Consider the following 26,595-nt stretch of genomic DNA (forward strand, 5'->3'; position numbering starts at 1 on the left):
TGCATCCCTTCATGCTTGAAGTCTGCCCCGACGGCAATGTCATCTTTCAACAGTATAATTGTCCGTGTCTCGGAGCCAGAACCGTGCTACAATGTTTGAGGAGCATTATTGTGAGCTGTCGTTGATGTCTCGGCGACCAAATTCGCCTGATGTAAATCGTATTGACTCCATCTGGATTGCTATCGGGCGCTATAACCGCGTACGCAAGTCAGCTGTCCATTATTTACGCGAATTACATGACCTGTGCGTAGACATCTAATGCCACCTACCTCCACAAATCTACCAACAAACTGTTGGATCCCTGACACGTAGAATCAGTGATGTGTTTCGTTCCAAAGACGGACAAACAAGGTATTGACCTGGTGGTCATAATGTTTTGGCACATCAGCTAAGTGCTAAGTTGTTTTATGGTTGCATAAGAAAGTATGATGCGCAAGAATGCATTTAGACAGATCCTTGCGGTATTGTTAGGGAGTACCAGAGCACAGAAATTAACTAAAGAATTCAAGGGTTTACAACTGTTTACGTACAAATCCCGATTCGTATGAGAGGAACGGCAGGACTGGTGTAATTTCGTTTATCTTCGTGGAAGGGCATTGTGAAGTGCAAGTTTCTGTCGCCATTCTCGAATGATGATGTCTAATCTATTTTAGTTCTTCAAAATTTCTCCTGAAGTTGTCTCCTAAATTAACATTTTTACCTTAAAGAGTTTTAATAGAGTAGAGATTAAAATATTATTTATTCAGATGGCTAGCGCTTTCGCTTTGCGGACGTTCATCAGGTAACAACACCAACTTGATGGAAATCCTATGCAACATTGTAGTTCTGAAAAACTACTTTAACATATAAAGTTAGTGGTATGACTATTGGCTTACGTAAAGGGGGCTGATTATCGAATGAATGACTTTAGTACGACACAGGCTACAGATGTGTAAGATAATCCCGACTCTACAATATTTAACTGTCATAGATAGAATGCATTTCGTGATTTTTATAAACATTCTTGGAGTAGAAAGTAATAAAGATGATAATTATGCAGAATCAGCTGGAAGTAATCTTTAGATCTCTAGCTCCTACGTGCTTTATGTAATTCAGTTCATTAAATGACGAAGTGTTTTGCTCCTTTGCGCTTCAGTAACTATTGAAGTACGCGTATGAATCGACTCGCGGTCTCGGTACAGTTTTCAAGTAATGGGCCATTTTGCGCGGCGCTAACTTTTATAGGAGACGTACTATATTTCTGAATTCAGTTAAGCGCGACCCGTACAGAAATGTATTTACCGTTTCATTTACATATAAAAAGTGGTGTTAAATTTTTTAAAAAAGTGCTCTCGTTTGCGGAAAATATCTTCCATGTAACAGCTACATGCGTGACCCTGCTTTTATTAACGAGAATCGACCACATGAAGTAATAACTATGTGCCAGCTTCATAAACTTTGGTTTTCTGTGTCCTGCATATCATATTACAACTGCGACTCGTTGAAATAATATTACTAGTTAAATGTGCCAAAACGAGAAGTTACGTTTACAGACCATGTTAAAGTCTGCGAGATTATGGATAATGGTGGTGAGGGCTATCAATTGAAACGACGCGAGTTTTGCGTACGGCCAAACATTATTGTCCTTGGTATAAACACAGCTTTCTGTCTTGAAACTCATTCTGCTGGAATTAATATAAATAGAGTTTATGCCACATACAAATCACAGTACTTGATAAGGACTTATAAAAGCAAACAGGACTAACCTTGCACTTTTTCGGCGTTACAGTAAGCTTCAGCTATGTTCTAAATTTCTTACAAGGTAAAATTCATCATAACGTTTTGTGTAAAGCGGTATTCATCTCTGAACTTCTAAGACCTTCCTACACTGTAGAAATGAACGACAATGTACCCTTTAATAAGAGTGGATGGAATGAAACTAAAAAAACATCGAAGCTCGACTTTGCTTCTCAGTGTTAGGACTGTGTGGTAGCGAATGAAGTCAAAAGTGTGACTGTTTTGTAATGATTTCCTGGATCTAGATGAAAATGTGCTGTTCTTTGCGTGTAACTGTAATTTTAGACTTGATTAGTAAATTTACTACTCGGAGGGTAGGTTTATAATTAAAGCTTAGTTTTATATTTCGAAAACTCAAATAAAAACGAAAATGCAAGTGAAGAATTTAATATCACGTCGACACCGAATTATGAGAGCTGAAACAGTAGCTCAGTTACAGAAGGGTTTGGGAAGAAAATGGCCCGTAGCCTTACCTGAATGAGCCGTTAATATGTTTACATAGATTAATATAGGGCGGTCCGCTGGGAACAGAAATGTAGAGGGCTAGACGGAGATTTGAACCTGAGTACATGTGACAACGAATTCAGGCAACACCACCTCGCTCGTACAAAACGTATTATGTTATGAAATTAGGTACTATTTGTCTAAAATACTCTTCTTTCTTCTCCACTGCAATGAACTCCCGCTATATCGTGATCGTTTGTTTGTTACGTTCTCTCACTTTGGAGAACACGAACATGCAAAAAATGTAGGAATGATAATTACTTTACAGATCTCAGAGTTCCGGTAGGTAGTTATTACGATTGGCTAGTACTTCAGTGTCATTCGTCTGGTAAACCTAAGGATCATTTGCCATAGAGCGTGTAGAGACAACTTTGGTAAAAACCTACAATAGAATCGGCTTGCGAATAATTTTCTAACTAACTTGTCTTTCCTAAGTACGACTGCACGTTGTTCGATAGAATCTCTGGCAAACCAAACGAGATGACACAGTATGAAAGAGTGGATTCGTATTTGGAAAGAAATGGATTCGAATTCCACTCCGATCATTATCGTTTCAATTTATGTGAATTCCATAGTCGCAGCAACTCCTAATTCTTTCCTCTGTTCCTGTCCATCTCTCTCTCACCGCGCTGTCGAAGAGACTCCAGAGCTAAAGCGGGAAAAACACTCGCAGTGGCAACTAAGCACTTAAAATAAGAATATGAAGCACTTGGTTCACTGGTTTAGATTCTCTAGTACGTTCTGATATAGTGCTTGAATCAGAATGAGTTACAAGTGGAATTAATAAAATCATCTACTCAAGGGAGCTCTCTGTAAGGTGGGCCTTGTAATACAGTGGTGTGCAAAACTTAAGAAGGAAAGTAGCTTTCGCATGATCTGGCACTGCCAAATAACACAGCTCGATGAAACTTTTACCATATATAGACAGAACTGCTACAGTTTAGGACAGATGGTAACTGAAAGAAATACACAATAAGACTAAAGAAAATGACACTTTTACTCAGTCAATAATTACACTGAAGTCATCACGGTTCATGATGGTCTTCTGGACAGATTAAAAGGTGGGACTCAGTTATTAATAGTGTGATCATAACGATCCGCAGCGCATACCCTAAAACGTGCTCCCATGCTGGCTGTAAGATTAGTAAGGAGTTGTGGTAGCGCGGGTGACAGCTGGTGTATGTTCGTGGTGCATGTGGATGCGCTGCAGTACGTCTGCCCAAAGCATCGCACATTTTCTCGGTGGAATTTAAGTCGGGGGAACGGGCAAGCTTGTCTATTAGCCGAATCTCCTCTTATTCCAACAGCTCCCCCACCTGGGCAGTTCGATGCGCGCCCTGTCATCCATAAAAATGATGTCAGGGTCGAATGCACACCTCAAAATACGCTCTTCTGGGAGTGCGGTGTCACAATAGCTATGACCAGTGAGTGTACCGTGTTCAAAGATTTGGAAGTCAGTATGCCCATGAAACATTATGTCTCCCCACACCATAATAACACCTGGCCCACCAGAACAGCCATGTTTGACAATGTTCCTGGGTGCATCCCGTGTACCCTTGTCTCGTCCTATGAGGGTAAATTCGCTGAGAGTCCTTCTACGAGAATAATAACCGGGAACAAGGGTTATCCAGAGAGTAATGCACCACATTTTCTTTCTCAGCCGGAAACAATGCTTCGACTGCGAAGCGTTACGTGTGTATTATTTGAAGTCTGATGAGTGAGGGCACCAAATTTCCGTCACTTCCGACAGGAAAAAGAATCCCGTAATGTTTGAGTACTCTACTAGTAGTGTAGCGCTTGACACAGCACGTCGATTAAATATTTGGGCGTAACATTGCAGAGCGATATGAAGTGGGACAAGCACGTAATGACAGTTGTGGGGAAGGCGGATAGTCGTCTTCGGTTCATTGGTAGAATTTTGGGAAGATGTGGTTCATTTGTAAATGAGACCGCTTATAAAACACTAATACGACCTATTCTTGAGTACTGCTCGAGCGTTTGGGATCCCTATCAGGTCGGATTGAGGGAGGACATAGAAGCGATTCAGAGGCCGGCTGCTAGATATGTTACTGGTTGGTTTGATCATCACGCGAGTGTTACGGAAATGCTTCAGGAACTCGGGTGGGAGTCTCTGGAGGAAAGTAGGCGTTCTTTTCGTGAATCGCTACTGAGGAAATTTAGAGAACCAGCATTTGAGGCTGACTGCAGTACAATTTTACTGCCGCCAACTTATATTTCGCGGAAACACCACAAAGATAATACAGGAGATATTAGGGCTCGTACCGAGGCATATAGGCAGTCATTTATCTCTCGTGGAACAGGGAGAGAAGATGCTAGTTGTGGAACGAGGTACCCTCCGCCACGCACCGTATGGTGGATTGCGGAGTATATATGTAGATGTAGATGTAGATAACATAGCTGCAGGACAGTTACAAAATGGTCTCTGTAGATGTATGTTACAAGCAACGTGCTGTCATTGAATTTCTCACTACGGAGAAAGAAACTATGGGGAATATTCACAAATGCTTGTGCAAAGTTTATGGAGCATCTGCTGTCGACAGAAATACAGTTAGTCGCTGGGAAGGGAGGGTAGGTCATGAGAAGGCGGTTCGGCGGAGCTCCACGATTTGCAGCGGTGCGGGAGACCATCCACGGCTGTCACATCTGACGATCCTGACCTAGCACCCTCGGACTTCCACTTGTTTGGGCCATTAATGGATACCATTCGTGGAAGATATTTTGAGGACGATGAGGAGGTGATTCACACAGTGAAGCACTGGTTCCTCCACCAGGACAAGGATCGGCACCGAAAGTGCTTACATGCCCTTGTTACGCGCTGGAGGAAGGTCATGGAACGGGATGGAGGTTACGTGGAAAAATAGGTTTTGTAAATAAAACACCATTCTTTCGTGTGTGTAATTCTCATACTGTTCAATAAAGAATTGCGGAACAAAAAAATGCGATGCATTACTTTCTGGGCAACCGTCGTATATCTGGCAATGTCATCAGACATATCTGAATATGTCTGGTGTAGGCCGGGCAGTCAACTAGCCCTGAATCACAGACTTGGAAACCATGGCGCCGGAGCCCGTCCCTGAGCTAGGTTCCTTTAATGTTTCCAGCAGCATCATACCTAGAGTTCTGTGGCAACAACTCCAGCAAACGGCTACAGAAAAGTAATAATAGAGAGAGAATGTAGAAGAATTGTGTCCATGAGAAGCCTAATAGAATAGCAGAAGGAGCGCACCGCGCAGCTGCACGCGTTCTCAGTGCTGCTGCCGATCAATACACGCGCCCCGCTGCCGTTTTTCTTCCCTCATTGGCTGAATTCCGCACAAATCACTGCAAGACTTTCACTCGCACCATCGCGCCGCGTATCCCGAGCTATTACTGGGTAAGAGTCGCCATATTCCAACAGCGTGGCCGCTCTAAAAACCGTTAAGAGTCCCTCATCGGTTAGTTACGTCCCTGGTGCGGCGACAACCAAAACTGACGCTGATAAACTGTATTGGAACTCTCGCTCAACTTCTGATAAGCACTTGCGCGCCTCGTCGTTGTGTATACAATAGACTGCAATGGTCTCTAAATCTGCAAGAAACATTGATATGCGGAGAATTTGTAGTAGTCGGTGGCTAAATCGTTGGATTATCAGCATTTGCCTGGAAATGGACAGCGCTTCTTGTGCACCGACGACATGTTGGCCTACTGCTCCAGCCTCTGGGTTCTTCAGTGTACTAATTTCAGGGAGCTGCTTCAGGAAGGCGTATAGAATCAGTTCTGTTTCAACCGTGTGCCATTTAACATTGATTATAATCTCATATCTTCCATCAGTAACATATTTGCATGGTAAAGAGTTACTGATAGAAACTGCAGGAATAAGCTGTTGTCATAGACTGTGCGGCTGGTCCCGGCGGAGGTTCGAGTCCTCCCTCGGGCATGGATGTGTGTGTTTTTCCTTAGGATAATTTAGGTTAAGTAGTGTGTAAGCTTAGGGACTAATGACCGTAGCAGTTAAGTCCCATAAGATTTCACACACATTTGAACAAGCGGTTCGTCATTAACAAGGTATCTGGTGAACAGACGGTCAACTGGTTGCTAATATTGGAAATACTACTTTGTACTCTTCGACAAGTGTACAAATGTGTAAGATAGCCCATAAAATATCTGAGAGTTTCAATGCTTGGTGTGGAACAAATTCAGTACAGGTTAAATGTCGTGGTAGATTTCCTTTAATAGATTTGAGTCTGAAACATCATACCCGAAGCAAACTAGCTGCTTTCAAAATGATTATAAGAGGGTCTTTAGCATACATCCAGCGTTTGTTTCCCCATCAGTGTGAACTGACTGTACAGAGAACGGAAGTATGCTTGGTAAAATGTTTGTTCGACTTACAGGAAAGTGCCAAATAAATGCTGAAAATGTAGGTTAGATTATGAGTGTTGTCTCATGAATGTAAATAGTTTCAGCCATCGGTCTCGAATAAACATTTAACAAGATGGTATGGTTTCTACTTGTTTCTCGACAGGAGTCATAACTATAAGAGAAAATGGATTTCTCCTCTGCGGGTAACAAATACCCTACATGTACGTGAACCAGGGACAGCTCTTAACTGTCCCTCCAATGAATAGTACAATAGGTTGTGTACCTTACAGTTGTTGCTAGCTTGTGTTCATAGGTATAAAACTGATTACTGCCTAGTCTTTCTATGTATCTGACGTTTGAATTCTTTAATTTTCTCTTTTTGCGTTCGAGTAAAGGGGGATCTATTGGTAGAATGCGTCTGTTATAAGTTCTTCATGATAATAAAGTTAACTGATATTTTTTCAGCCGGCCGCTGGTGGCCGAGCGGTTCTAGGCGCTTCAGTCTGGAACCGCGCGACCGCTACGGTCGCAGGTTCGAATCCTGCCTCGGGCATGGATGTGTGTGATGTCCTTAGGTTAGTTAGGTTTAAGTAGTTCTCAGTTCTAGGGGACTGATGACCTGAGATGTTAAGTCCCATAGCGCTCAGAGCCATTTTTTTATTTTTTCAGAATTTAGACGAAAAATATCTATTTAGAGGAAAGAAAATAGATAGACCGTAAATGTCTAGTAGGCCTAATTCTTTTATATCCGTATGTTACGACTTTAAATTCTTGCGTTGTAATAATATGAAAATGGTAAACTACTCAGAATCTACAACTTCAGTGATCGGAGATATTCAGACTGCTACAATAAATCAATTAATTATGTCCTATGTTTTACAGTTTTTACTGTTACAGACGAAATATGCATCGCCAAAGAAGCATGGCTGTGTGCTAGACATACAATCTGTCTCCTGATATGAAGTAAAGCAAAAGGAAAGAAACAATCAAAGTTTACAGATTCTCTGCAATGAAACCTAACACTCATAACTATTAAGTTTACAGTATTGTCGGCCTAGCCCAATTCCCGCCCATCACTTGCTTACAGTATGGACCTAAATAATAAGGAAAGATTTGTTAACAGAGGGAATCTAATTTTTAATGCCGAATACGAAAAACAAATATTCAAAATTACCTGGAGTATCTTCAGCATCCTTCAAAACACCTAAATAGGCGTGCCGTATCCTGAGTGACGAGTCCATACTATTTCTTCCTTTTTTGATATCGTCGAAGATACGGAGGCCACGAAAGTTAGATGTAAGTTGCTTCACCCAATAACATGGCATACTGAGCTAACGACAGCTGTAACACGCGGCTCTTATCCAGGACAACGGGTTGTGTCATTACTATCAGTTTGTCTTCATAAATTATTCTGAGTGAACGCTATGATAGCTCCAGTCATAATGCGAAAGTTATCCCGACTCTGTAGTTCCTGTCTGATGCAAATACATTTCAGACGAACACTCGAACATCACTGTGAAACCGAAGAGCTCAATTCGGTTAGAGGCACGCTTACTGAGCCAAGAACGAACGGTACAGTGAAGATATAATTCAGTGAAGGTACAAACTATTGACGGGTAGGTAAACAATTAGAGCTGATATGCCCTGAAGTGTCTAGAACAGCCTCCCGATGTAACTACTTCTGATAATGTTGGTATGGCATGTGACAGAATACCAAAGTAAGGCCGAGAATGCAAAGCAGGCCCTTTCCATTAGAAGTACAGGCAGAAACTGGAAAGTAAACGTAGTGAGAGTGCGTACGAGGACGAATGGACGGATCGTGCGATTGCCACGCTCATCGGGTATTTCGAATTCATAATTATCTGTGTCAGACAAATTTGGTACCTCGAATACCGATACATGTGATGAAAACTTATAAATATAACAAGCTAGTAAATCTGATATATGAGTGAATTTCTCACAGCAGTAAAACTAATACATCAGTAAATACTTAATAGTAAGTAAGAAATGATATTTTACATACATTTTATAGATCTTATCACTGCGCTATTCATTAAAATGATGCACCAATATTATCGCTGGAGTTTTCCTGTCATAAAGTAGACTCTTAATCTGCTCTTATCGTAGAGATTTCAGTAACGATGTATAACAGTAATATACACAATAAACATCAAGTTAAATAATAGAGGAAAATGACTGATTGGTTCTATTTCGACTCGCTGTAAGAGAAAGGTAGAGCAGCCATTAACCTGAAGATTGCTGTGAATCACAGTACTTTACTAGGCATGATACTATTGGAAGTAGTATGCCCTGTCTTCCTCCAAACTTTGAATTGGTTCAAATGGTTCAAATGGCTCTGAGCACTATGGGACTCAACTTCTGAGGTCATTAGTCCCCTAGAACTTAGAACTAGTTAAACCTAACTAACCTATGGACATACACACATCCATGCCCGAGGCAGGATTCGAACCTGCGACCGTAGCGGTCTCGCGGTTCCAGACTGCAGCGCCTAGAACCGCACGGCCACTTCGGCCCGCGAACTTTGAATTGACTTGGACTCCGAACCACGGTACAGCGCGGTATTTTTCACATTAAAAAGCATTGTCAGAGGGAATAGAAGTGACAAGTAACAGAGAAAAATCATAGCACCTACCGGGGATCGAACTCCATACCTTTGCATTCCCAATTCGTCACTTTACCAGTGAGTCATCGATTCTCTCTTCAGACAATTTTTTATTTTCTCATTAAAAAATTTAAAAGACGTCCTTTCTTGCCTTCATCCTTGCGTTTCTTTCACAATTACCTCCTTCTTTGGTATCCTGGTCGATCCGGAAACAAATTGTCTTTTCCAGAGTTTTTCTTTTGCAGCTGAAGAGGAAGTCTTTTTCTATGGCAAGGGCAATATACGTTACTCTGAAAACATGCGCTGATGGGTTTCCCCGTAGGTCCTCTTCGTTCTGGATAAATGCATGTAAAGATAATTAGCAGATCTGGATACCAACGCTAAAGAAAATGAGGATGATAAATAACATGATATAAATAAAAATTTTATTTTCGGCTCCTCTACTTTAATGTCAGTCTTTATCTTTCATCAGCCATCACTATTCGCAAATAATTTTAAAAGATGACGCTGTATTTCTTTAGAAATTTACGTTTCAGTATCTAATGTTGCTCAAGATATAGTCTTGATCTTCCTGTGTACTAGGGTGTATTGTCTTCAACACAGTAGGTGCACTGTCCGACCAGCCAAATATTTTCCAGTTTGGTAGTAGCAGAATCATGATGCCAATCTGTTGAAGTGTCGTTCTTGTTCTCAGTGTCAACTTTTTCTTTGTCTAACTCCAAATGCATATAGATTCGTTGCAAAGAAAGTCGTGGGCAGTGTTGATTACCTGATTACATAAATGGCAAAATGGACTCGGTAACGGTTTTAGTTCCGCCCGCTGTGGCCGAGCGGTTCTTGGCGCTTCAGTTTGGAACCGCGCGACCACTACGGGCATGGATGTGTGTGATGTCGTTTGGTTAGTTAGGTTTAAGTAGTTCTAAGTTGTAGGGGATTGATGATCACAGATGTTAAGTCCCATAGTGCTCAGAGCCATTTGAACCATTTTTTGAACAGTTTTTGTTTAAATTTATTTTCAGATGTTGCGCTTTTGCGTTACTATGTGTTATCCTGTGGCTCTCTCCGATGTTCTTAGCCAGTACCGAAGCATGAATCTTACTCCAGACTTGCGTCCATGATGCCCGTGAACATATGACAGATACGGAGTATCTGGGAGTGCTCATTACTATGGCTTGGTAATTTAAGTCTAGAGATGGTTGGAGAATTTGCTTACCGACATACCTCTTCTCTAGATAATATTTGTCGATGTATTCTCGTCTTTCTCTTGCAACTCCGTATCTACACACACGTCTGTATCTTCTGTACTACTATATTAAGTACTTGTTTAACGTTGTTACCAAAAATCGTGAAAAGAACTTGATTAGTTTACTTCGAATTTTTAAACGATAAGCTAATGAACATACGGGCGGACATAATATGTAAATTTATCTGTAATATATAAAGTGGACTTGTTGTTATAAAAAATCTCGAAAAGTTCTTGAACAATTTGCTACAAATTTTGACATGATAATGTAACGAACATTCATATGAGAAACGTTGTTACCAGAAATCTCGAAAAGTTGTTGACAAATTTAGATAAAATTATTAGACGACACTCCAATGAATATTTGTACGGACAAAGGCTATATATTTTTTAAATACATGTAATATGTAATTACATATGTAAGATATAAAGGAGAAATGTTGTTAGCGAAAATCTCAACATGTTGTTAATCAATTTACTTCAGATTTTTATACAATACACTAATAAACAATCAGGTGAGCATAGGCTGTATGTTTTTTTAAACGACAATGCACAGATCTTCTTTAGAAACCTACTGCAAGAAAGAAAGTTGTGTGCTGTACTGTGAAAATGTGCTGTTTCAAAAACTGGCTCCAAGCACTATGGGATTTAACATCTGAGGCCATCAGTCCCCTTGACTTAGAACTACTTAAACCTAACTAACCTAAGGCCATCACACACATCCATGCCCGAGGCAGGGTTCGAACCTGCGACCGTAGCAGCAGCGACCGGCGGTGCTGTTTCGATTTCTTTCTCGCAGCTCATTTCAACAACGATAGGAGGGCGTGTAAAATACACAGAAAACTGCTGTTTTGTTTTCTTCCTCGCCTTCGGTTGGAGAAAAAAGGAAAGCTTTAATTATGGCTTATCGGTTTGTGCTTAGAGTACTAATACGGAATCTGAATCGTTGTAAACTTTGTAATCCTACACATTCACAGATTAAAACTACGCGAAATACGGTCATTGAATCCTCACATATCCATAGGCTGGTGAGGCCTCTTTCATACCATGTATACTAATGATCCCAACCGATTTACCGGTTCATTTTAAGCGACTTCAGTTCCCACTCAAAGATTAGTTTTTAATATCAATAAACAATGCTCAAGGTCAGAGAGAATGAGAGGAAAGAGAGGTGGGAAGGAGGAAATGGACATAAAGGAGAGGGTGGTGCGTGTAGAGGGGGGGAAGCTTAGATGGAGGAGAAAGGGGGAGGGGGAGATTAGGATGTATATACAACTCCCATACATATTTAGCAATTGCGAAGCGTTACCGAGTTCGCTAGTCACATTTAAAGCATCGAGAAGTAGTGGAGGTGCCGCATACTTTTTGCTATACATCTGTTCTACTGAAAGCACTCAGGACGTCCTTGTGAAAGTTTCCACCCCCTACGTTTCGTTCAGGCACTTGACTGTCAGTTGCATGTCCTTTGCTACGGTACATAACAATTACTACTACAGACCTTCCCAGACTTGCGACGCACAGCTATTCATAAGATAACCCTCACTTGAGTGTGAACTGCCGTGGTGGGGGCGCCGTTTGGAGCGGAACGGAGTGTACCGAGCGTTGCGAGTTTGCTCTGCTCCCCAGCGGCCGCTCTAACAACTAGTGGCGCCCATCAGCGCTAACTGACGTTTAATTAATTTGCGATTCGCACCCTCTTACAATTTAATTGCCGCAGCGGCAGAAATAATGGAGATTACTGCGGCTGTGGGGCTTTATCACTGCGCCACAAACGAGCGCTGCTCTGCGCTGAAGACCGATTTGTTTCCGGCGCTTCGCGTCATTCCTGCTGCAGGCCTTCCCTCTCGTTTTCTCCGCACTGAGGACGGCAGTATCTTCCCGGCAGTTATTCAGCCTGGGCGGTAAATTTCTAAATCTTCGTTAAGTCGCGTATTCTTTCGCAGTTAAGTTTAACTTATTGGCTTTTGAAAATGATTTAAATCATCTGACAAGCTAGCCTCCGCTTTCTGTTGAAATATTGATGGTATGAGGGTATTTAAGCATTTCCATAAATCACTTGCCGCCACTAAGACAAAAAATATGTCGAGGTAGTGTGACAGTGAAATTTTCACCTCCTTAAATCGTGATTTTGGAAGAGTCTTGAACTCCGATTTTTTTCTTTCACTGAGTAATTATTTCTTCTAGTCCAATTGAAGAATCTAAGTAAAAATATATCCTCACTTACTTTATTACTGAACACATATTGAAAGTTAATTTGTCTTCTGTTTATTATGAAACATCTTACGCACGAATTAAACGTTTTTGATTTATAATTAATTTACTAGATTTTCCGAATTTAGGTTGTGTTTTTATCGTAGCACTCACCCCAAAGTGTGTTGTAACTCAGGGCCGTTGGCAAGGGTAAACACAATATTATTTCTTGTGATCCCTAAAAATTACCTCTGTGCAATCTAATGAAGGTTAATGTTGTGTACTGAGCGAGCTCGTGCCACTCAAGAAACCGAACTGGTGTTCTGAAGAAACTGTATTTAAATCTTGCTCTGGCAATTACGATTCTGAGCTTCCCGAGCTTCCCAAAATATTTTATATCCAAACACCCATTCTGCCCACTGATCATGCCAAAAGAGAGCTTAAATTCTGCCCACATAACAGTTCAGTGCTAATTTATTGGTGCACCAATCATTAAAAATATCCTAATACTAAATAATGAGCTTCATGTGTAGTTTTATGCAGATGTCAACAGTTGAACGTGCTAAACAAAGAAAACATTTTTCTAGAATAAGATACCGAGCGGGATAGCGCACTGGATCACATTCGGGAGGACGACGGTTCAAACCCGCGTCCGGCAACCCTGATTTAGGTTTTCCGTGATTTCCCTAAATCGCTTCAAGATAATGCCGGGCAGCGTGGAGTGGCCGTGCGGTTTGAGGCTCCCAGTCACGGATTGCGCGGCCCCTCCCGCCAGAGGTTCGAGTCCTCCCTCGGGCATGGCTGTGTGTGTTGTTCTTAGCATAAGTTAGTTTAAGTAGTGTGTAAGTCTACGGACCGATGACCTCTGCAGGTTTTTCCCTTAGGAATTCACACACATTTGCACATTTTGAAAATGCCGGGATGGTTCCCTCTAAACGGCATGGCCGCTTTCTTCTCCTTCCTTCGCTAACTGGTGCTTGTGCTCCGTCTCTAATGACCTCTTTGACGACTGGACGTTAAACACTGATCTCCCCCTCCGTCTAGAATAAGATCGATGTTCTACAGGTTAATGAAGACACATTTCACTGGTTTCCACTACGATTCAAACTTGTTGTTGATTCTCTCTAGAATACGACTGGTATTGTAGTATTGTATTCATGTACAAACATTTAAATTCATTGCCACATTTGGGTGAATTTTCGTGGTAAGAGCTTCATGTTGGTTGGTTGGTATGGGGAAGGAGACCAGACAGCGAGGTCATCGGTCTCATCGGATTAGGGAAGGACGGGGAAGAAGGTCGGCCGTGCCCTTTGAAAGGAACCATCCCGGCATTTGCCTGGAGCGATATAGGGAAATCACGGAAAACCTAAATCAGGATGGCCGGACGCGGGATTGAACCGTCGTCCTCCCGAATGCGAGTGCAGTGTCTAACCACTGCGCCACCTCGCTCTGTCGAGCTTCATGTATAAGTGAATACTTTGGCGCAAAAAGTAATCACATTGTAAATACTATTAAAAATTGACTCCACCGCTGATTTTGAAACGATGTAAGTATGACGTGACCACCTTTTTATTCCTCTAGGAATATACTTTAATTGTACGCGAAATTACAGATTCGTAATCAAATATGCTTTACTGCTAGCACGTCTCGTGTTAGCGCTACGTTTCAGTTGCTTTAAAAGTTATGGCTTTCAGTCAGAACAGAATATACTCGTACACATAATTAATTCTGCAACTGTCCGCAGCTCGTGGTCGTGAGGTAGCGTTCTCGCTTTCCACGCACGGGTTGCCGGGTTCGATTCCCGGCGGGGTCAGGGATTTTCTCTGCCTCGTGATGACTGGGTGTTGTGGGACGTCCTTAGGTTAGTTAGGTTCAAAATGGTTCAAATGGCTCTGAGCACTATGGGACTCAACTGCTGAGGTCATTAGTCCCCTAGAACTTAGAACTAGTTAAACCTAACTAACCTAAGGACATCACAAACATCCATGCCCGAGGCAGGATTCGAACCTGCGACCGTAGCGGTCTTGCGGTTCCAGACTGCAGCGCCTTTAACCGCACGGCCACTTCGGCCGGCAGTTAGGTTTAAGTAGTTCTAAGTTCTAGGGGACTGATGACCACAGATGTTAAGTCCCATAGTGCTCAGAGCCATTTGAACCATTTTTTTTGAATTCTGCAACTTTTCCACATTTGTTATGTTTATTTGTCACCAGGAAGCATTAGATATCTGCAGGCTACAATTACAATTAGCAAGATCTTTTGAATTTTGCCGGCCGGAGTGGCCGAGCGGTTCTAGGCGCTACAGTCTAGAACCACGCGACCGCTACGTTCGCAGGTTCGAATCCTGCCTCGGGCATGGATGTGTGTGATGTCCTTAGGTTAGTTAGGTTTAAGTAGTTCTAAGTTCTAGGGGCTGATGACCTCAGAAGTTAAGTCCCATAGTGCTCAGAGCCATTTTTGAATTTTACGTTCTGTTAAATACTGTATTTACCAGTGAGATAGTTGGTAGCCTTTATAATTTTCTTACTCTTTTATTGGTTGCTATCTCATTCACTAAACCTGTTAGAATCACGTATAAAATTTATGCATGTGAGTCTTTTAAGTTTTGTAACGAAAATAAAAAGATTTTCCTACATAGTGATAGTCAATAACTTGATCATCAGTGACATGGTTGTATGCAAAATATCTTTTTTTTTTATAGAAACTTGGGCGTTTTAAGATTTTCTGTTGTGAATCTGAATTTGATATCAGTGAAAGATTTTCCGCAAAGCTCTTCTTATCGTTGTCCAACTCGGGCCACGGATTCTAATACAGATGTGCACTATGAGTAAACTTACACGTAACTGTAGCTGAGAAACAGAGGTGGTTATTTAAACGCAGTGCTACGTCACTGGTATCTGATGAGAGTCTAACCACAGAACGAATGCTGTTTGTAATTCTGCACGTCATTTCAGAGGATCTATCTTAAGAATCGTACTTTATTTAAATCTACTAAAAAATGGTTCAAATGGCTCTGAGCACTATGGGACTTAACTTCTGAGGTCATCAGTCCCCTAGAACTTAGAACTACTTAAACCTAACTAACCTAAGGACATCACACACATCCATGCACGAGGCAGGATTCGAACCTGCGACCGCAGCGGTAGCGCAGTCCCACACTGTAGTGCCTAGAACCGCTCGGCCGCTCCGGCCGGCCTTAAATCTACAGATATAAGTTGGTGCGTACTTTCTACATTAGAATAATTGCTTCGTAAGTATTCTTCGGAGTGTTCTGAAAATTATTTAGTGGCTAAACAAAATTCATTTTCACCTGTTGCACTGGTAAACTTTAAATTCTCTGTTAGCACTAAATTGAAGCTACCTGGTTTCGTACACTAATGTCTTAGTAAAGGTGTAACATTGTAAACTAAATTATTATGTTTGTCAGTGTCTCAGAGCCATAAATATTTTCCGAAGAGTTTCGCAAAGATTAACAGCCACTCAAGAAGTCTTTGTGCAAGCTATATTTAGATACGATATTTCAACTGCATTGTCTTACAGCGGTGGCGAAAGAATTATGTAAATCCTTACCAAAGGAACGAAATTTTTATTTTGCGTGGTACAGGAATACTAGAGACATTGAAAAAGGCTTGGATTCAAGTGGGAATGATATTTACATGTTCTGGATGACAGAAAATGTTCAAATGGCTCTGAGCACTATGGGACTTAACTTCTGAGGTCATCAGTCCCCTAGAACTTAGAACTACTTAAACCTAACTAACCTAAGGACATCACACACATCCATGCCCGAGGAAGGATTCGAACCTGCGACCGTAGCGGCACGCGGTTCCAAACTGTAGCGCCTAGAACCGCTCGGCAACTCCGGCCGGCACAGAAAATGTAATTGCACACCATTTCTCATGCAAAAAAGGTGTACAGTTTCAATTATGTTGAGATATTGTGATTTTAGTAGACAGATAAGATGGGAAATCTGTTTAGCGTACTCAGTAAACTACAGCTGGACAACAGAAACCGTACAGGCCAATGCATTATCATCTTACTAAAAGGCATCTCTCGAAGGGAGTTCAGTCGCACCAGAGAAGGGACGTGATTACACTACTTCAGTAAGTAACTACTCTACACCTATACTTATTTTATTTATTCACAACTAATTTCAAGCGGGAAGCATCATTATCAGCTGCTCATGCTCATTGAAGCCAGACACAAACCGCATCAGGCAAACCAGAACACATGTAACATGTGCTTCCTCAATGGCCGTTTAGCAGTGAGGAAACAAGTGTTAGAAGTGATCTTTTCATGCAAGATAATACGATGACAGCTAAATTTTGACTTGCTTGATTCGTATTCAGGAGGAGTGGGATTCAATTCATCACCCAGATATCCAAAATTTAATTTTCTTTGATTTCATTAAATCATTTTAGATGCACAAGATGGTTCCTTCAGCAAAGTAACGACCGATTTCCTTTCTCATCCTGGCCCCCTGGCTCTAGCGTCCTAAGTATAGATAGGACGTTATACTCGATACTTCAGTACTGTTTTTCTTTTATTTCTTTTCCATCTCATGCACATCTTCTTCAGTGATGCTGAAAATCTGAAGATCGATAAAAAATTATCTGTCAAGTCTATAACCGCATTGTGAAGAAATGGGTACGAAGTTGGTCTAGTAAAACGTTTTTCATTGAAGATAAGGCTGCAAATAAATCAAATTATGACAGTGTTTCTGTGTTCGCTTCCAGATACTAGACTGGTTAAGTGGATATTCTTTATGAGTGATTGTTAACGATATTCTGATATCTTGAGTGCCATCTGCTAAGTGAGACAGCATCAATAGTGACGAGAGTGCCAGAACCGAAGAGGTCTGGATACGATGGCGGCCGCTCATCAGATATTGTATGCCAAACAACTGACAATATAGGTTAGGATCAAGATTCTATGGCCACGTTGACCAGCACAGAAAATGAGGACACATGTGTTCATCTTCGTCAACGGGCATTACGTGGCTGTCAAGAACAATTGAGACTGTGATAAATAAATGAAAGAAAATGAAAGTTTAAGGAAACATCATTAAGGAGAATTATTGTTCGTAAATAATCTCTATTGCTGAAAATACACGATACCAAAACAATATCAATACAGAATGAGCCGGATAATGTAAGATACAATGAAGGTAAACTGGTAATTGAAACAACCTAATACAGTATACTGTGCTTGAAGTAGAGCCATTGGGCACTTAAACAAATGGAAAAGTTACTTGATACAGATAAAGTGTGAAACGTGTACTTATGATTGTAACAGTTGCTTGAACAAGGTTTACCTGCGGCTGTGTTGTGCACAATTGTACGGCATCTTTTACCTACGTTGTGTAATTCACAAGGAGGAAGATGAGTAGAGGAACATTTTAGTTTTGACGGAGATGGAGCAATGAGTAAGTTGGGGCCTTTTTTAACGAACCATCATAGCCTCTCCACAAATTAATTAGGGAAAACATAGAAAACGTAAATCAGGCTGCTAAAGATTTCTTAGTAACTTGTTTGGGAAGAAAATATTCTCGCCATAATTTCCTATCAGATAAAGGCAAGGATATTCATATTTTCTTCAATAAAAGTTGGGTGCATCGTGGGAAACCCGTATTTCTATCTATCTGAGTGTGTATCGTGTGGATGACTTCTTGAATACTAACGAAGTATACTGTGTTTCCGTCATTCAGAAATACTCATGACGTGGTTTATATTCACTTCATTATTGAGTCCTGTATTACATGTGGGCGCTGTAACTGTAGATTAATGTTTTGTGTTGTAGGTAAATCAGATTAAAATTGTGAGCAGTGTTTTATACATTACTTCATTTATCATGCATGATACGTTTGAAGACTTCGATCTTCATCGTTAGATGACAGTTTTCATTCAGTTTAAATACGACGCACTGTGGTATCCGAGTGTAGTATTTTCTATCTAGGTGAAAGACTATAACTCAAATACAAACGAGCTGTTCGTAGCTACGTAAGGAAGTGAATAATGAAATAAACCGTGTTTTAGACAATTGTGCACAACACAGCCACAGGTAAACCTTGTTCAAGCAACTGTTACAATCATAAGTACACGTTTCCCACTTTATCTGAGGAGGACGACGGCAGATCAACTTCCGTCTCTAATGACCTAGACGTCGACGTGACAATAAACACTGATCTTCCTTCCTTGCTTCGGCTGTCCAATTTCAACAGAGCCTCGCTCGACAGGAATGCTGGATTGCTGCATTGCCCCCACGTTTGCTGACGGATTGACTTTGCCTTAAACTGACTGGAACCGGTGGCATGAACTTTCTTTTTCGCAAAAAGCAGTAACGATCTATCTTATTAAAGTACACGGAAATGTTTTACATATTTTCACGAATGAGGTGTGACATAATGCATCTTGTACCCACAAAAAATTGTTTATGATAAATTTCAGATATAAATTTATGATTTTCCATTTTTTGAGTGGCACCTGGATTTATGAATTTTTGGAGCAGATTTGAGTGGATGGTTTTTGTTCTGTATCTTTTTGGAATTGTTCGAGAACTTTTTCCTAAGATGGTTACAGATGTTTCTTTCTTTTGGGGGGAGGGAGAGATACATATAAATGTCTCATTTATCATATAAATTAATTTTCTTTGTGTTGTACCTGTAGTTCTGCTTTAGTATCAGTGAAAATATGCTCTTTTCCCCACGACGAATCCTAGACAGGCAAAAACTTATCGCTGGCTTATGTTATTATATGTTTATCGTATATTTTGTAAGGTTTCCTTCCAGTTTGCCCTAAGTAAGAAACATGAAATCTAATATATACGATTTGGTATTAATCTCGCTAGTGATAACAAGTGTGCATTTTCTTTATTTCTTCCTAGTGAGCAATTGGGAACGCGTCACGGCTTCCTCTCAGTTCCACTGTTTATGCTTCAGATTTCTGTAGTCTTCTTCCATCTTCTGTGCATGTCATATTTTTTGTACATATTCTTCACAGCAGCTTATTGTATCGCCTTGGTAGTGTTCTATGTAAAGTAATTTATTTTTAAAAGGTTTCTTTCATATACACGATTTCTGATATTGTTTTCTTTCTCCATGTCACTTTCTGCTTCATGAATCAGGCTGTTGCTGACTCTTTCTCCAAGAAACAGAGCAATATTTCTTTTTTTAAAGTGTTGTCATTCATTTGGTAGGCATGTCAAAAACGAAACAAAAACTTCAGCTTTTATTACTACCTCTCATATTTCTCGTAAGTCTGCATGTTGGAAGATCGCCTAGTAACTTCTCATTTCTCAATCTACTTTTGTTTTTACTCCATCCGTTATTTTTCTTGCAATTTCTTTCGACGACGCGAATTTTACACTGTGCTACTTGAACAATTTTGTGACCTTCTACTGGACCTCCTTCATCATTTCAAAGGAAAGTAATACCCACATCTACTTCTCTATTGCGCAGGATACCTTACAGTGTGTGGCGGAGAATTAGTTCTGGTACCACTGTCGTTTCTCCCCTTTTCTTCCTCCATGCAAGAATAGCGCGCGTGAAGAATGACTGTCGGTAAAGCTCCGTATCAGCTCTAATTTCTTTAATTTACTTGTCGTGATCATGTTGCGAGACTTTTAGGGGAGGAATAAATACTTTCGCCGAACCTTCTTGGGAACTACGCTCTCGAAAATTCACCAATAAACTTCTCATTGACACATTACACATCTCCCCAAAGCTCACGTGCCGAGTAAATGATCTCGCGACGAAACACGAAACAGATCGAACGACTATTTTTTAAGCCATCTATTTCGTGAATGAATTACGTTTCCTTAATATTCTCCCATCTGATTTTCCTACTATTCGTTTTGTACGATCTTTCCGCTGTAGGTCGCTTCACATCGTTACTCCTAGGTATTTTTGGATAGTTGCTATTTCCAGTGATTTGATGCCAATAGCATAATCGAGCAGTAATGAATCTCTTTGCCTATTTATGTGCAGTGCGATACAGGAGTGGACAAAAATATGGACACACCAATGACATAACACATTACCTTGTCTAATACACCGTCTCGGAATGGATAAATACAGGACCTGTGTAGGCAGGGAATCTTGTACCATTCTTCCTGCAAAATTGTGGCAATTTCATGTAACGATGATGGAGGCGAATAGCTATCACGTAGCATTCTCCCTAAAATAGACCGCAAAGGCTTAATAATGTTGAGATCTGGTGATTGTGGTGGCCGGGGGAGATGCGGAAATTCATCCCCGTGTTAAAAAAAACCAGCCCTGGGCGATGCGAGCTGTGTAAGTTGGGGCAATGTCGTCTTGGAAAACAGCATCGCCATTCGAGAACAAACATCATACCATGGGATGGACCTGATCAGCCAAAATGGTCACATAATCCTTGGAAGTAATGTGATCTTACAGAGTAACTATGGGGTCCATGGAAAACAACGATATGGCTCCCCAAATCATCACTGAACTCCTGCCAGGTTTCACTTTTGGGACGTTAAACGCGGGCAGAAGTCTGAAATTGTGTGAAACAAGACTCCATCGACCAAATGACTTTCTTCCATTACTCCACAGTCCACGTTTTGTTGCTTCCGCACCACTTTTTCCTGTTACAGGCATTTGCATTACAGAAGAGTTGTTCTGGAATTTCAGTTCGCCCCGCAGTTCCCTGCTTCTGGAGATGTCTTCGCGTTGTTTTAGTACTGGCAGCGTTCGTGAGTGCGACATTCAGTTCTGCAGTGACTTTTGCAACTGTCCTACCCTCAGTTTTCGTCACAATCCTCTTCAACGACCGTCTGTCACGACCACTCGACAGATACTTTCGTCCGCGTTGTGATTTACTAGGTGATGTTTTTCCGGTTTCCCTGTATGCGATATAAATATTCGATACGGTGCCACTTCAGACAATAAACACTTCGGCTCCCTTGGCTTCGGAAGCACCCATCATACGAGTACCATCAATTTTCCCACTTTCAAAATGGCTTAGTTCCGACATAATGAACTTCTGACTACGATTGTCACTGGCAGCGTATTGAGGACATATGATAGGTGGCGTCCGTGGTCAAATACAGCAGCGAAACTTGCAGGTTTGCCGGCCACTGTGAGCGATAGGTTCTAGGCGCTTCAGTCCGGAGCCGCGTGACTGCTACGGTGGCAGATTCGAATCCTGCCTTGGGCATGAATGTGTGTGGTGTCCTTAGGTTAGTTAGGTTTAAATAGTTCTATTTTCTAGGGGACTGATGACCTCGGATGTTAAGTCCCATAGTGCTCAGAGGTATTTGAACCATTTGAACCTGCAGGTTTGGGTAATATATACATTTATGTTCAACCGTGCATTTCTCGTGGTGTTTCCATATCCCTGTCCAATCCCCGTACATATATTTACCTTCAGAGTCAACTGGCAGTCCCTGCACCAATTTTTCATCTGTTGCGGGTCTTCTTGCATTTCGCAAGAGCCTTCCGGCGTTATAACCTTCCTGTAGACAACAGCATCATCCGCTAATAGCCTCACGGAGCCCCCAGCGTTATCGACTAGATCGGGCATGGGCTACCTTTGGTGACACCTGGGCGTGATTCAATCTTGGGGGCCGCCTCGTTACATGATGCGACGCGAGAGCAGTGCGCCCAGCGCATAAAATCAAAACAATAGTGCCCATGACGTTAATGTTTATGGGATAACGCACCGATATGAATGGCACCCATTTCCCGACACACTAAGCCAACAAATTATGCCTCAAAACACGCGATTTTGAGAGTACTTTCATTTCGTATTCTCCCCGTCTTCGGATGTCTGCATTTATTTATGCCCCGTGAACATTGTTTTTTTGGTTACAACGTATCACAATAGCTGTCTTAAAAATTAAAAAAAAGCACTCCGTCTTCAGGGCACGAGTGGCCTACCGGGACTATCCGACCGCCGTGTCATCCTCAGTGGAGGATGCGGATAGGAGGGGCGTGGGGTCAGCACACCGCTCTCCCGGTCGTTATGATGGTATTCTTGACCGAAGCCGCTACTATTCGGTCGAGTAGCTCCTCAATTGGCATCACGAGCCTGAGTGCACCCCGAAAAATGGCAACAGCGCATGGCGGCCTGGATGGTCACCCATCCAAGTGCCGACCACGCCCGACAGCTCTTAACTTCGGTGATCTCACGGGAACCGGTGTATCCACTGCGGCAAGGCCGTTGCCTATCTTAAAAACTTGCGATGAAAAATTCTGCAACGCCATCAGTATAGATACAATGTTGACGACACTTAAGTAATTGTAAACATCTGAAGATGTGATGTCAAAATACTTGAAATATCATCATGAAAAAACAAATTTCTATAAAAGTAACTGGTTGCAGCTAATTCAATGTAAATTACCTCCAGTTTCAAAAGTTGTGGTTTCTAATACGTCCACAACGTACAAGAATTGTAAGGGAGGATCAAACCGTTTCCGTTTGAGGGCGTTGCTGCAGCGTATATGCAATTTAGCGCGACTCCGATGCGAGTATACAGTATAAGCGCCGACATTTAGCCAAGGCATTAGTGTGGTATTCGTGTCTTTCCGACGTGCGTACATTTAATTTGGAAACGTGAGGTATGTCGACGCTATTACCAAATGCATGAAAACAGGACCAACGTTCTGTTGTTCTTTTTTTGGCTGCCGAAGAACAAACACCGGAAGACATTCTACAATGAATTAAGAATGTATATAGGACAGCATGTCTTTCGAAAACCACTGTTGGGGAATGGCGCGCCTTGATAAAGTTACGCCACCTCAACCGCGAGACACTCGGGCACTCTCACAGGATTGCTGATCCCTCCCCATGTGATTATCGCGCCTGGGGTCCCTTGAAAAAGGCGTTGAAGGGTCGACGATTACCGCAGGACGATGATGTGCAGCAGGCAGTTACGAACTTCTTCACGCAGGAGTACACACTGTTTCACCAAACGGGTATTTTCATCCCAGTGCGTCGTTAGAATGATTACCTCAATGTTCACGGCAATTTCTCCTGATTAGCATACCGATTCTGGATTGTACGGCCTTCGAACGGAAACTATTTGATTGCCCCTCGTATTTACTAATGCTCTGTGATTATTGGTAACACTGAGAATATTTTTGTCGGTATGGGAACTGACGTCAATATTTCCGATATTGACAGTACGACAATACTAGCCTTCTGACGGTTGTTACATTGATGTATTGGCAATAATACTGAATATGACAGGAGTCCTTAACTTACGAGTAACATCTGTGTCACTGCAAATGATGCGCGCGAATCGTATGTTAGCACTGCACGAAATGGCCGGAAGTGCTCAAACACGTGACAGTAGAGTTCACTAAAACCTTTACAGACAATACGGCAAATAAGAAAGCAATACTAGTGCGACGCGATAGCAGTACCCCTAGCGCGTATGTTGGAAGATATAGAATTCGCGAAGAGAATGTTTATGGGTAATATATTGTAATTGGGCGCTAAGCTCTCCGACATGCCATTGTAATAAATTATAGTTCAAAATACGCCTATTCAAGAGAATATGGCTATTATCATACAGAGAAACACCCAAAACTAAACGCAAGATCAATGGACAGTAAAATGTCTCTCTCTCACGATTTGTTTCCGCGGTTCAGGTTGAAACCAATCGCGGGCCATGTCCGGCCCGCGGGACGCCGGTTGCTCAACCATGCGCTAGATCATTAATATGCGGCCCTGTAACACTCCCTTGGAGTACTCCCGAAATTACCTTTACACGAAGGGCGTTCAATAAGAAGTGTAACATATTTTTTTCTGAAAGCAGATTGGGGTTATTCAAGACTCTAATACCCCATATTATTCCGCACTCTCTGGTCTACGTTGGAGCCATCGTCTTGCTGCATCAGTAAGCTCCCTATTATTCACGTACTGCTTCTCGCAGATTGCGTCTTTCTTCTACTTTTCAACATAATCTCCGTTCAGTATGACGGCCAAGCAACCTCACTGAGATGGCCAGGATACCCGCATAGTACGACTCTGGTCTACGTTGGAGCCATCGTCTTGCTGCATCAGTAAGCTCCCTATTATTCACGTACTGCTTCTCGCAGATTGCGTCTTTCATTGGGCCAGGCAGGTGGAACTCAGAAAGTGTGAGATCCGGGCTGTAGGCTGGATGAGGCAGAACAGTCCAATGAAGGTTTGAGAGCTCCACTCGGGTACGTAGACTTGTGTGAGGCCTTGCGTTGTCGCAGAGGTCCGTTTGCATTTTTGTGACGATTAACCTGCTGCAGTCGTTTCTTCAGTTTCCTGAGGTTAGCACAATGCACTTCAGAGTTGATCGTTGCACCAAAACGTTAGCGCCACCTTGGCGATAATGGCATACGCCATGCCAAACGACTCACCGTGCTGTTTTTCACTGCCAGGTCTCCGTTGATATTCTGTTTGCGCTATGAATATCTGCATTGCCGTGGTTTTCAGCCAAAAGAAATTCAATGACAGTTCTCGGCTAGCAACGTACCTCTGTTACAGACACCACTTCGAAGGATAAGTATAGCGCCACTACGTAATGGAACTTCATGAAGCTATAGGGGTCGAAACGGGAGTATCTCACGATGTTCCACAGTAAATTCCGTATTTCTTCAACCGAAACTGGCTGAGATAAAAAAGTGTTGCCTTACTTATTGAAGGCTCCACGAAGTTGTCGATTTTATTTATTTTTATTTACACGACTGATTCCGTAGGACTGAACTGAGGAGCAAATCTCCAAGGTCATAGAACGTGTCAGTACATGAAATTACAACGTAAAAGCAATAACAGATAAAATAAAATATTTGTGAGCCCAAAAAAGACAAGCCATGAGTTTATGTAAATGCAATCAGTAACATAACACAGGAATCAGCTTAATTTTTCAAGGAACTCCTCGACAGAGTAGTAGGAGTCACCCGTGAGGAAACCATTCAGTTTCGATTTGAAAGCGCGTGGATGACTGCTAAAATCTTTCAATTCTTGTGGTAGCTTATTGAAAATGGGTGCAGCATTATACTGCACCTCTTTATGTACAAGAGTCAAAGAGCTACGACCCAAATGCAGATTGGATTTTTGCTTAGTAGTAACCGAGTGAAAGCTGATAATTCTTAGGAACAAGCTGATATTGTTAGCAAGAAACGACAGTAGGTCGACAAGAAGATCGCGAATTTACACTACTTATTGCCCGAACCGCCCGTTTCTGAGCCGAAAATATCCTTTGAGAATGGGAATAGTTAACCCAAAATATAATACCACACGTCATGAGTGAATGAAAACAAGCAACGTAGCCTGCTTCTCTTGTCGAACTATCATTTACTTCAGATATCGGCCGAATAGTAAAAATGACAGCATTAAGTCTTTGAACGAGATGCTAAACGTGGGCTTTCCACGACAGTTTACTGTGTATCTGAACATCTAGAAATTCGAACTGTTTAGTTTCACTAATTATATGTAGATTCTGTGAAGTTAGAACGTCGATTTTCGTTGAACTGTGTGTTAGAAGCTGTAAAAACCGAGTCTTACTATGATTTAGTGTTAGTTTATGTTCTACAAGCTATGAACTTATGTCATGAACTGCGCTATCTGCAACAGTGACAGTGTTCCACACAACCCCTTTACTAATAAGCTAGTGTCATCAGCAAACAGACATATTTTAGAATCGCCTGTAATACTACAGGGCATATCATTTATATAAATAAGGAACAGGAATGGCCCCAGCACTGACCCCTGGGGCATCCCCATTTAACCGTGCCCCACTCAGACCCCACATCATAGCCATTCTGGAAACTGTGAATAATGACCTTTTGCTATCTATTGTTAAAGTAAGAAGTGAACCAGCTGTGAGCTACTGCCCGTATTCCACAACTGTTCAACTTCTGATATAGTATTTTCTGATCAACACAATCAAACGCCTTGTT

The 26,595-nt window shown here is 41.7% G+C and overlaps 1 protein-coding gene and 1 pseudogene across 1 annotated transcript in view; one reads left to right on the top strand and one right to left on the bottom strand.

Annotated features, from left to right (window-relative positions):
* Nucleotides 1-26,595, top strand: part of LOC126248757 (homeobox protein engrailed-1-B-like) — a gene marked incomplete at its 5' end in the record, with an annotated part of 351,464 nt that overhangs the window by 308,842 nt on the left and 16,027 nt on the right. The gene's annotated exons all lie outside the window — the stretch shown is intronic.
* Nucleotides 22,764-22,881, bottom strand: LOC126250329 (5S ribosomal RNA; annotated as a pseudogene).

The sequence above is a fragment of the Schistocerca nitens genome, chromosome 3 (genome assembly GCF_023898315.1).
Source record: "Schistocerca nitens isolate TAMUIC-IGC-003100 chromosome 3, iqSchNite1.1, whole genome shotgun sequence".
NCBI classification, from domain to species: domain Eukaryota; kingdom Metazoa; phylum Arthropoda; class Insecta; order Orthoptera; family Acrididae; genus Schistocerca; species Schistocerca nitens.